General features: G+C 38.6%; 1 protein-coding gene across 5 annotated transcripts in view; it reads right to left on the minus strand.

Moving 5' to 3' along the window:
• FGF12 (fibroblast growth factor 12) overlaps positions 1-13,151 on the minus strand; it is a 492,036-nt gene that overhangs the window by 229,857 nt on the left and 249,028 nt on the right. The window contains exon 1 of one of the 5 annotated variants that reach the window (XM_045192062.3): positions 9,088-9,107. The exons of the other annotated variants lie outside the window; for them this stretch is intronic. The gene's annotated coding sequence lies outside the window, so the exon portion shown is untranslated. Of the gene's footprint in view, positions 1-9,087; positions 9,108-13,151 lie in introns of those variants that run through there. 5 annotated transcript variants of the gene reach the window in all.

Here is a 13,151-nt window from a genome sequence, read left to right on the forward strand (position 1 = left end):
AAAACTTCGCATAGATCAACTCAGTGAGGTACCTGACCGGATATGATGAGTGGGGTTTGCACGAGGAGCAAAAGGACAGTAAGAACTGTCTGGGGACCAGTACATGCGTATCTCTTCACTATACTAGTGCACAGGCTGTAACTGTGAACAAGGTTGCATTCAAAACCCTTAATCAGAAAAAGACCTTTGAGCATATAGTTGACATCCTGTGAAATCTACCTGTGAAAGTGCTTCAATCAATTTAATTGAATCTAGACCAACTGGAGACTTAATTTAGAATGCAGGCAAAAACCTCTCAGAAAGATCCTAAGAGTCTGGTTAACATTTAAAGAGAGGAAAATGCCTACTGTGAAATTATAAAGTTCTTTTTTCAAAACACATTATAAACAGCAGTTGCAAGAAGAGTTAACCAAATATTACTGTGCAGAGAGATAAAGTGACCTCCTGAGGACCTCACAGAAAACTGTAAACACTAAGGGTATTTTACTCTGGGTTTATTTGCCCAAAACTGGATTACTATGTTTGATACCAAGCAAGCTCCTCTACAAGGATGTTGATAAACTGGAGCTTGTCCAGAGGCATAAAATCAGGATCATCAGCACCCCTACTACATACCATGCAATTTCTGATGCTAGAAATCCTTTTTAGGTGGTATCAATCCTAAAAGTTACTTTGTGTTAGACTTCAGATTCAGGGAACAGACCAAGCTTATTTTTAGTGAAATAATATGGTCAATGTTTCAAAAATAACACTTAATTTCCCCTTGTATACTGTAACCATGCTGCAGGGATAAAGAAATGGAAGTAAACTAAATAACTAAAGAACTCTAAAACTGTCCAAGGTAAAAGCTGGACTACACGTGAAATTCCTGGTGTTCTGTACCTCCTACAGACTCACAAGCTCCGTATGAGAATGACCTGGGTCTTTTTCGCTGATGCCCCATACCATGGCGCTAGATGGATTATAAATTAGACAGTGGATGTGTGTCAGGTGATTGTATGAAAGTGTAAATAAATGAATAATGGTGACAGGGTCAAAGTATTCAAATATCAAGTAAGTTAGAGTTTCAAGTCCCCTGTAACTCTGGGACTCTATGATTACAATGTTAATGTATACAATATTGTTTTTAATTCTACACATGTCCTACCTATGTCTACCCAAGATGTGGGGTAGGGCTGAGTCAGAAAAGTTCACCTGAAAACCTCAGATTTACCGAAAGATCAATAGCGTGTATACAAAGATGGCTCTAGTTACAGATGCTCAGAAAGCACTGATGGTATTTTTGGTGAAATAACATGATCAATGCTTTAAAAGAGAAAACTGAATTTCCCCCATGTACACTATCACCACGTTGGGTAACTAAGAAGTGGGAAACACTGAACCAGAGAAAGGTTGGATACCAAGAACGCTTGTAAGAACAGATGATATGGGTGATATATGTAAATGAAACTCACGGACACTCTAAAATCAATTTCAGGCAATATTTTAAGTATACCCTTCCTTTCTAAATCTTATAATTTTACCGCAGTTGGACCCAATTACATTTCAGCACCTGTCCCTTATATAAAAGTAATGATTCTTAAGAATCTGTCAAGACTGACATTCAGTTTCTTCCTTTATTGATAAAGTATTAGTGGAAAATATATCAATAAGGCATATACCAAGGTCTGGAAATTATAAAAACTTCATAATTATGGCACGACTTTCTCTCTACCACCACTGCAACCTCTACAGGACCTCATGCTTTACCACATTCCCACTGTTTAATAAGAAATTGTCATGAAACACATTTCATATTGGCTAATTCAGAAATAATTCTTCAACTTTCACTCAATATCACATTATTCCTTTCACTGTCTATTCTGTATTGTTATGTTATCTTGAGGCTGCACTAGTAAATAAATAGAACAAAATATGGTTCTGCCATCTAATTAAATCACTTCAGGCTGAAGTCCAAACTTATGTAAGAGTCTACCTTGAATGCACAATGAAATGCTAAAAACTAAAGTCATACAAGGAAATTTTAGAAATGCAGTCATTTGTGATCAAGACAGAAGAGACACGGGGTGGTCAGCACACAGGCGCTGGTGCTGCTGCACAGACCAAGGTTATGGCCTTGACCCTGGGCTACATGATTTCTCTAAGCCTCACATACATCTGTATAGTAAATTTGTTGTGCAGATTAAAGACAGGAGTGAACATTTAAAAAAAGAATATTGAAGAGAGAAGCTAATATATACATATTTAAGTTTTTTGCTATCTCATTAAATATGCATGTCAAATCTTCCAGAATTTCATAGCCAACATATTATTAAGCGATTTTCTTATATCTGGCATACAGACATCTTGAAATCTAACCACTTTTTATCTCTAGCTTTTAACACCAGAAATATGCATCAAGAATGATAAAGCTGAAGGGAAACTCAGAAACCATCTGACATAACCCTGTTACTCTGAAAATGAGAAAATTACACTGAAGAGAAAAGGGACTTCCCCAAGATCAAAAACACTGCCTTCAAGTCCAATGTTATTTTTACAACACTATGTTATCTTAGATTGAATCAAAGGTCTCGTTTATTCATATCTTCTTAAGAAGAAGGCTGGGTTTCAAAGCAAGCAAAAGAATAAATACAAAGGATTGCAGCATACACCAAAGACTTACTTAATGCTGCTATCAATAGCTTTACGAGTAAGAGAAGAGGAAAGAAGAAAAGCCAATGAGGTAATAAAGAGTTGACAGAAAAAGCTTTTTCATTAGACCCAATCAATACTGTATTCCCCCATCACTTGGAGCTTTACCAAGGAAAGTGAACCCAGAGTAAATATGTTCCCTCTAGGGTATTTAACACTAAAACGACTGTTGGTTTCAACTGTAAATGTGAGGACCAGGAATGACTGAATTTGAAATCAATGGCAAAGGTTATTTCTCATTAACCCAGTGTTAAGAAACCAAAGCCAGTCGAAATAGAAATGGACCCTTTCCCACACTGGCTACACCACTCACTTTCCCTTGGTTTCTGGGGCAAAGACATCAATTATTATGAAGATGATCCCTCTGTTAGCGCTCCCATAGAAAGTGCCCCCTTACGAAGCAGTTACTCTGCGGAGAAAGAGGAAAGTATGTACTGAGTGAAACAGGGCTGGCATTGGAAGTTGGGTTGGGGAGGAAGGGAAGACATGAGATTCTAAATATTTGTCTAAAAGCTATATATATCAAATGAAAATGGATTGATGATATTTTTTGCATTTTAATATCAAATAAAATTAAATTAATATTGGCATAATGTACTAATTCCTTTTCTTGCTCAGCATTTTCACGTTTGTGCAGAAATTCCCTTGGAGCCTAACTAGAACTGATGCCGTGAGCACATCAGACACCAACAGAATTCACTGTGTTTTGATGAGTTATTTCTGAGCACCTACTATGTAAAGAACATCAAAATGACAGGGTCCTCTTCCTACAGGAACTCACACTCCAAAGGCAGAGACACGAGCTTAGACAATAATTAGAAGACAAGACAGACTGAACTGCAGACAATACAGTAACAAAGCCAAATGAAGCCCAGAGGCAGGCAATGATTCATTCATTCTGCTTGGAAGGATCTGAGATCTGGCAGGCGGGATGGGAGTTGAGCTGGTCTTCGAATAATCCGCAGGCAGGACTGCAGCATGGTGGTTGAAGGGGGGGCTGTGTCGGGTAAATAAAAGGTAGGTGTGGAGTTAATGGCATCCCTGGTGGAAACCACAACTATAAACTAAAGGAAGTGAAATGGATAAATGCAGTAAATGTCCCATGAATGTCAACAAGGTTGGGGTTGGCTAGAGCATTGTGTGAGGAGAGGTGGAAAAAACCTCCATTGCGCAGTCTAATCATGTTGATAATATAGATAATAAAACAGTCTGTTCCCAGCCAGGCCTCAAACCCACACACGCATTTTTAAAAGACAGATTGTGGCTATTTTTCTTTTAAATTAAGAAGTTATTATTTCTCTTGAAATATAGACATTAAAAGAGAAACTGTCCAAAAGACACAGCAAAACTACAACCTGGAACCCAGTAAACAAATCTAGCCAGATTTAACAAATCTTAACGACATATTGCCCCACAGAAAAAAAAAAAACCCCACAGGGACTACTTTATTATTGCTGTACCCTGTTTCCAAGCACATGACAAACAAATATTTGATAGATGTCTGGAAATATAACTTGAGTATAGATATTTAAAAGGTACTACCTACATTTAAATTGCTGACGACCAGAAATGGGTGAAGAGATCTTGCTACCAGCATCTTGCAATGTCCCACGGGAGACAGCTATGGCATAGAAGTAAGTTTTGTCTTATGCTGAGTATCAGTGCTTGCTCTGCCTCTGCCAGTTGAATAACCTAACTTACACCTTTGGAGTCTCAAATCCCTCCTCTATCAGGTAAGTGATTATAATAAGCTCTGTGTTTTCCAATTCAAACCCACCAACACGTGAAGTTGTACACGCTACGAGATGGACCTTCCAAGGCTGATGTCACAGATACTCACCCTCGAGTGCAGATATGTAATGGCATGAGGCAAAGTCTTAAAGAGCCAATTCTAACTAGTCTTTCATCAAAATTTTCCATTGCCTGGATTCAAATAATGAATCAAAGAGCATGAAGCTTGCTGCTTTCCAGCCTTACCGGCCTCACCCACCAGCTCCAAAGAAAAAAGCTTCAGACTGAATGGGGTTGCTTATCATGAGGAAAAAAAGTGGGCAGGACTGCGGTTCAGGTGCAAGAAACAAGAGGGCCGAGGAACTGCCACCTTACGGTTCCCAGCCAAGACAGCAGTCCAACTAACAACCATGAGGAACGGAACTCTTACTCAAGAAGCCGTGCAGAAACACAGAAGTGCAGCCCACGAACACCTCAAGGAGGGAATTTTGTGTCAACACTAGGGAAAAGCATTATTTTCAAGGGAATCTCCTTCTTCGTGCTGCCTTCCTCATGACCCGTACATATGTGGACAGCGAAGAGTAGGCAGACCTCGCAGGATCCTGTAGCTGCAGAATGCGGTTGCAGCCCAGCCAAGATGCTGCCAATGACTTTACTGAGCAAAAGCTGTAGAGGAGGATAATGACCCGGCTGTGGGACCTGTTGGGAAAAGACAGGTTCAGCAAGGAGGCAAACAGGAGCCTTCTCTGCTGTTCTGAAGGGGAGGTGAATCTTCTCCAGTCTCTCGGGGGATATCCCACCAGAAAAGGACTATAGAGGAAGCCTGAGTTTCTATCAGTGTGATTTCCTTTCCTAGAATTCTGGGCTTCTGGACCGTCACCTCACATGCCACTTGCCCAGCACTTCACGGCCGCACTCTGGTTGCAAAAATCCACTGCAGTCCTCCTTTTCAGGCAGTAAAACATGGCACCACCTCTGCCTTCACTCTCTCCATAGGGAGAAACTTGGTTTTCTTAGAATGGGAGATTCTTCTTATTTTCCATCATTTTTAATAATTACTCAAGACACCTACCAATCTTTTTCCATTCCAGTCTCTTTAGGTGATTTTGGGTGGCTATCCTTTCTTAAAGTCTTCTCTCCAATATAACATCACAAATGGAATGGATATTATGTGGACAATTCAGCTAGAGCTATTTGTACAAAAACAGATTCTGACACTTATTCTAACCAGGCAATGTGAATATAGATCCCTGCTTTTAGTACTTATTTAAATTTTTTACTTGGTTCCTAATTATTCAAGGAGTATGATCTGATTCTAGGGCACCGTGAAGGTGACCTGGGTAATCTTTTGAATCCCCCAAATTAAAACATAAGAATCGTCAGTAGCAATTATATATGTGTGTGTGTGTCTTCTAGACATTTTTATTTATTTTTCTTTTTAAAATAAGTTAATCTCCTAGTTTTTCTCTCCTGGATCTTTTTCACTCTTCATTTCAATCCCCTTTTGACCCTTAAAAATGTCTAAAACACTCAAGCATGCTATTGAAGAAAGAGAATAGGCCTAAACTGAGGTCAAAAGAAATAAAGACGGGTCAGTTAGACAAAGACACGTTTCATAGCACATTGCAGGTAATTAAACCATGGAACACAGTTAGGAACATCCTCAACAGCCGATTAGGAAAGATTTTTATACTTCCTGTGTAAGTATGAAGCAGGAAGCAGATGAGTATTTCATGTGCCTAGTCAGCAGTGTTTCTCCTGGGAGAGAGTGCCAGTTAATGACTTTTCATGCTAAAAGGGCTCTTAGATATCCTTTAATATAGTTTTCCTGTTTTTCATAGGAAGAAACTGAGATTCATTTCCAGTGCTGGCAGAGTGTTAAAAAAAAAGAGAGAGAGAGAGAGACTAGGAACAACAAGCCTGAGTTCAAACCCAGAATCTACTACAAACTACTCTTGTAAATTTGAATAGCTCTGGAGAAGCTCCAGGCTTGCTAGACCTCAGCATCCTTATGTGAAAACTGGAGACACTAACTTAAGAGTCCTTTTCCTCTAAGGCTTGCAGTAAAAGTAAGATTCAAGGAGTTGGTTTACCATTTACTCATTTATTTCACAGGGATGGAGGAACTTCAGCGACACAAGTGGGATGCTCAGCTCAGAGAATCTAGTGAGGAACAGGGCACAGGTCCTGTCCTTGGGAACTGGCATGCTAGTCAGGATGAGGCACACAAACATATCACATATGTGTATCACATATCACATAATGAGGCTCAGGTTGTGGACACCATTAAACACCTGAAAGATCAGCAATAAGAAACAGGAAGGAATCACCATTATAATTAAAGTTGGTGTACACAGTTTCTAGGCATCATGAATGTGTTCCTAAAGGCATTAATGAATGGAATGGTTATTTTTTTGTTTTTGAAAAGCCACAGATATAAAATAATGGGACCAGAACAGGTCAGTGATTCTTAACCCTGGTGGAAGGTTAGAATCACCTAGGAGCCTAAAAACAAACAAACTAAGCTGATAACTGATGTCTGAGGCCCTGAGTAGACCCACTATATAGAATTTCCCAGGTACGAGGCGTTAGCACATTTTAAAAACTCACAGATGATTTCATTGTGCAGCTAGTCTGAATACTGCTGGCCTATATAATCTCTAAGCTCTAACATTTTGTCATTCAACCCCAGGTCCAATTTGTCCCATTCATTCTTCTTGTCTAGGAAACCAAGTTTGATATTAGGACTTAGGCACCTGAAAAGTCACTAAGAAAAGACAGTATACACTTAAATTCCAATTAAGAGGCATTACAGAAGTATGGTTAAAAGCAAGGAGACAGGGGATATATAAACACCACAAACTAATCAAATGACTAACAATAGGCAGACAAATAAGGAAGACTTTGTGTTTGTCTTCTCAACGTGACTCGATTATATAAAGACCAATGAACTTGGTACAAACTCAAGTAGGAAATCCACCTGGGAGCCACACATGAGAAAGTCACAATTTAGGGCATATTCGGGGCTGAACTGGTCAAATGCCTTTGGAAGCCTATTAGAGAGTAAATATATTTTGTTTTAATTTAAAAGTATTAGAAAAACTATTAAGGTTTTCTACTTTACTTAGTACTATTTTTCTCTCCCTAGAAATCCCTATAGAATTGCCTTTGCAAGGTTAAGAGCCCTGGGTCAATGAAGGAGGGCAACTATTCTAGAATGTTTCCTTGAGATTTGAAGAATAAAGCAGATAAACTTATATGATGGGGTATTCAGGATCTTTATCATGTTGTAAAACAATTAAACACTAAATAATATTACCCAATTTTTCACCTTAGTGTTTGTAGTTTGAGAATGATATTATCTGACCCATATCAACCCTGCTTCTTCCCTAGCTCCCCTCCATCTCAGCAAAGCCACTGCTTACACAGGCAGCCCCTTGTCTTGACTCATATCTACCTGTTATCAGGTTCTGCTCATTCTAACTACCCTTATTCTTCTCATATCCATGGCCACTGACAAAATGTTTCATGTCAACATTATTCATAACCTAAATCACTGGTGCTCAAACTTTGTGGTCTCAGGATCCTTTTACACCCCTAAAAATCAGTGAGTGCTCCAAAGAGCTTTTGTTTATGTGGCTTGTACCATCCAGTGCTTCCTGGGTTAGAAATTACAGTAAAATTTTTCAAATATTTATTTAAAATAATGACAATTTACAGCACAGTGGTTATAGTTAATAATACTGTATGCTGTATATTTAAAAGTTGATAAGAGAGTAGATCTTAAAAGTTCTCATCACAGGAAAAAATCTGTAACTTTGTGTGGTGATGAATACTAACTAGATTTATTGTGATCATTTTGCAATATATGTAAATATCAAATCCTCATATTGTACATCTGAAACTAATATAATATGCCAATTATACCTCAATAAAAATAGTAATAAGCCCATTAAATATTAACATAGATAGCATGTTTTAATGAAACAAAATGTTTTATTTTCCAAAGCAAAAACAAAAAAGTGAAAGAATAGTTTAGATGTTTGCAGATCTCTTTAATGTCTGACTTAATAGAAATCCACCAAATCCTGAAATCTGCTTCTGCATTTAATCTCTTACTGTATGTTGTTTTGGTTGAAGTATGAAAATATAACCTGATATGTGATTGCAAAGGGAGGGAAATTTTAATAGCCCTTTCAGATGACTGTGGATATATCATAGGGTCTCTGGAAAACTCTAATAAACACTTATGACAGAAGGAGTGAAAAAGGAAAATAAATAGTACTATTATTAAATGGCATTATGAAAATAGTTTTGACCTTGCGAACACACTGAAAAGTTTGCCAAGTTGCTCCCAGGGCCCCTGCACCCCTCTGAGAACTGCTGGCCCAAACTGATGCCCTGGAAGCCTGTGATTCTTTTGCTTCTATTCCAGCCCACTTACAATCCATTGTCCTCTCCAAAGCCATCCATTTCAAAATGCAAGTCATATTACATCACCCCCTACTTCTAACTCTTCTTCGGATCAGACTGAAATGTGAAATCCCTCTAAGGTTCTGCACAACTCTGCCCTTGCTTGACAATCTTTCCAACATTACCTGTACCCCTAGCTCTCGCTATTGGAGATACACCTCAGCTGGTTCAAAAGAACCCAGCTCCCCTCACCTTGATCTTCCCGCAAGTTGTTCTCTTCTGCCTTGAACATTCTTCTGTTCTCTTTGCCTGCCTCATCTGTCAGAATTCAGCTTAAATAACTTCCTCATGTGATTTACAAGAAATATATACTTGGCCTTCATCCCTGTTTCTGGCACAGAACTTCTAAAACCCTTGGAATTTCCTAAGTTATGAGAGTGGAAGGATGTGTTTATTATGTTAATGAAGTGATTTTTGGACCAAAACTAAGGATGGAGGCTGGTTGCCAGGAGAACCAACCAAGTGATGAAAAGGTTGGAACTTTTAGTCCCAACCCACAGCTGAATAAAGGGAGAGGGGTTGGAGGTTGAATCAGTTACCAAAGGCCAATGATTCAGTCATGCCTATGGAATGAAGCCTCCATAAAAACCCAAAAAGGACATGTTCGAAGAGCTTCCTGGTTGGTGAACACAGGGAGATTTGGGGAGAGCGGAACTCCTGGAGAGGGACTGGAAGCTCTACACCTTGTCGCCATACCTAGCCCTCAGCATCTCTTCCACCGGCTCTTCCTGAATTATATCGTTTTATAGTAAAGGAGTGATCTAGCAAGTAAAATCTTTCTGAGTTCTGTGAGCCACTCTAGCAAATTAATTGTACCTGAGGAGGGGGTTGTGGGAACCTCTGATTTACAAACAGCTAGTCAGAAGTACAGGCAACAACCTGAACTTGCAACTGGCTTCTGAAGTCCAAGGAGAGGGTCCTAATTATAGTCATTTGGTTGGTAAAAAGCACAGGTGACAGCCTGGACTTGCAAAAGGTGTCTGAATTGGGGAAGGGGGAGCTGACTTGTGGGAATGAGCCTTGAACCTGTAGAATCTGACACTATCTTCATCTAGGTAGTGTCAGAATTGAGTTCATTGTAAGACTCCCATTTGGTGTCTGAGAATTTCGGTTGGTGTGGGAACTACCTTCCCCACTCCCATTGGAATTGGGTGCCAGACAAACTTTTATTCAAAGAGATATTTCCTGACCAAATGCTACGGATAATATCTTCATTTTAGGAACCAGCAAACTGAGGTCACTTAAACCATAACTTAAAAAAAAAAAAAGATGAAATGCCACAGGGCTCTCCTGACCTTGATATTAACCTCTTTACATTCAAAAACATCTGAAGCAATTGTTTATGTTTACAGTCAAAAAAAGTCTGCCCCTCAGGACCCAAGTCTCTCAGGGAGTGCTTAGGTGCCCCAAGTGGCACCACTTGACGTCTCTTAGGTCCTGGGCACACAGAGAAGGACATCCTAGCCAGGAGCTTGACACCAGCCTGGAACAACATAGGCTCAGGACTGCTTCCCCAGTTCTGGCCTGAAGACCTCTACCAGTCCGTCCACCTCCCCAGCGCTCGGCACTAGAGACGCCCTCCCCCAGAGGCTCTTAGATCAGACACACAACAAAGCAAATGTGTCATCACCCTCCACACTTCCTCCAACTATTCACTGCATGCCCCCAACAACAATTTCCTAGCTTTGAATCAAACTGAGTTATTCAGATTCGGCCTTCTTAGCTAAAGGTGGTAGAAGATAAAGACAGCTGATCAGCAGTGAGAGCCTGGCAGTCATGAGACAGCTTAGCCCACCCACTCCTCACTCCATGAACCTGAACAAGGCTTTCTGCCACCCTGGAGCTTAGTTTTCTTATTTCAGAGATGGGCAAACTATGTCAGTGGATCACTACACAGATAATGTCTTATAGAGTTGTACACTTGAAACTCACATAATCTTATTAACCCATATCACCGCAACAAATTTAATTTAAAAAAAGAAAAGAAATATTTTGCTTGCTTGTTTGTTTTGTTGATTAGGTTCCACTTATAAGTGAGATCATATGGTATTTGTCTTTTACCAACAAGCAAGCAAAATATAACCAGAGACATTGAAATAAAGAAAAAACTGGCAGTAATGAGAGGGGAGGAGGGAGGGTGGTAACAGGGGAAAGAAGGGGAAGGGTCATCAAGAAACATGTATAAAGGACCCATGGGCAAATCTAAAGGGGGGAAGGATTGAGGGTGGGAGGTGGGGGTGCGTGGGGCAGGTGAAAGTGGTGGCAGGAAAACGGAGACAACTGTACTTGAACAATAAAAAAAATGAAAAAAGGAAGTAAGTAAAATATAAATTAAATTTTACAACAAAAACAAAAAAATCAAGGGGCAAAAGTTGTGAAGCATCTGTAAATCCTGAAGTTATAGAGTAGTTAGTTGTTATATTTCAGTTATTAGTATATATGATTAATTTATAGACATTTGGCATCTAAGGCTCCTCCTTTTCACAGAGGCTTGGAAGGTGGCCTCAGAATCAGAGCCCTTGAGGTGTGGCTCCACTTCCTTGGGACAAGTAAAGCTCAGCAGTGCGGCGGGTAGACCATTAATAGAATCCAAAAAATGTATATTACAGGGGTCCCCTATGTTTAATGAGGCTGTCTTTGAGAGTCTTCATAAAATACATAGTCATTCAAGGAGGAAAAGTCAATAGCTAATATACATTATGATGAACCACTCAAGAAAGAGACAATAAAAAATTAATCACCATTAACAAATTTTCCAAACCCAATCAATAATGTATGTAATACTCACACACAAATATGCTCTCACCTGGAACAGAGCAATGTAGTGCGATCCTAGTAAGCCTAATATATTTTTAAAATATAATTTATGACACAAAGCTTTAATTTCTAAAGATCTTCAAAATATTTCTCTTGCTTCCTCAAATGCAAAGAATACCTCGTTGCCTGTAAATTGTTTTTCTAATTCTGTTCAAGAATATCAACTTCATTAAAACTTTAAAGACTTAATCCTGAGTTATGGCTTGATGAGGTCTCTGTAGGATGAAAGAAATCGAGACATCACAGTACCTGCTATTTTATAATGTCCTTACAATAAAAATTTAACTCATTGATGGAAATGCACTGACTGCTGTAGAAAAAAAAGGATTAAAAAACATGTGCAAAATACCAGTTTAAACCCGAGGGTGGATTTCTGAAGAGAAAAGCTTGTTTTTTTTTATTTTTGTTTTTGTTTTTAACAAACATCAAGCCAAATATCATTCGATCAGGCTGACTGTGTAGTTCAGACATGAGTCATACTTTTGAAAGAGGAAATGAAAGTGCTTGCTATACATGTAACATATCACTTGTTATATGAATCTATTCTTTGATGTATATATGAACCAAAATTATTTCAGTTTATAAAAATCTAATTATATTTCATAGGTCACATGAGTAAGCATCATTTCCCCCTTTTCATCATTTTTCTTCTTGAAGTTTTGATACTCTATGATGTTCCTTCATCTATTGAAATGGGTGTGTTTGACAATAAAATGTTGACTGAGTGTGTCATTAAGTACTATAGGTCTACCAAAACGATTTGGAGGAATACTGAAACATTCTGAATAACCACAACTTTTATAACACTAGAAACAAGAACTCAGAAAAACAGACAATGAAAAGCAATAAAATTTAGCAAAAATTATAACTTCTTTGATTTCTTGTATCCACTCAATGTAAATATACTGCATCATTTTTAAAAAGGGATGGGAATATAAAACCAAATACTTCAGTTATGAAAAATATCTACTTTACTTAGGCAAGGAATTTTCCCTGATTGTTGATTTTTAATGCTCTGGTTTGAGAGGACAAATTAAGTTTTATACAAAAATAATAAAAACACAAAAATCACTTCAAATACATAGTTTTAGGTTTATCTAGTTGCCCTTTACTTTCCAGAGAGTCACTCATTTGAAAAATGAGAGAGTGATACTGGATGACCTCCCAGGTTCACGGCCACTCCGACATTCAGAGACTCTACAATATAAAAACCTTTCCCTTCCTGATTGTGAGTGCTAAACATTACCTGTGGTAACTTCGGAGTCAGAACATAAATACTTTTGAAGTCAATCTTTTATACAAGTATTTCTAGTCAAAAGTAAAACAAACATAGGACATGAGTAAGCCATGTAATTCACATGGATGTACTAATAGCCTAGATATAACAAATTAAGTGGCATCAACATTTAAGCAAATATTCTAGCAGGTCTGGCTCACAC

Source organism: Desmodus rotundus, chromosome 2 (genome assembly GCF_022682495.2).
Source record: "Desmodus rotundus isolate HL8 chromosome 2, HLdesRot8A.1, whole genome shotgun sequence".
Lineage (NCBI taxonomy): Eukaryota > Metazoa > Chordata > Mammalia > Chiroptera > Phyllostomidae > Desmodus > Desmodus rotundus.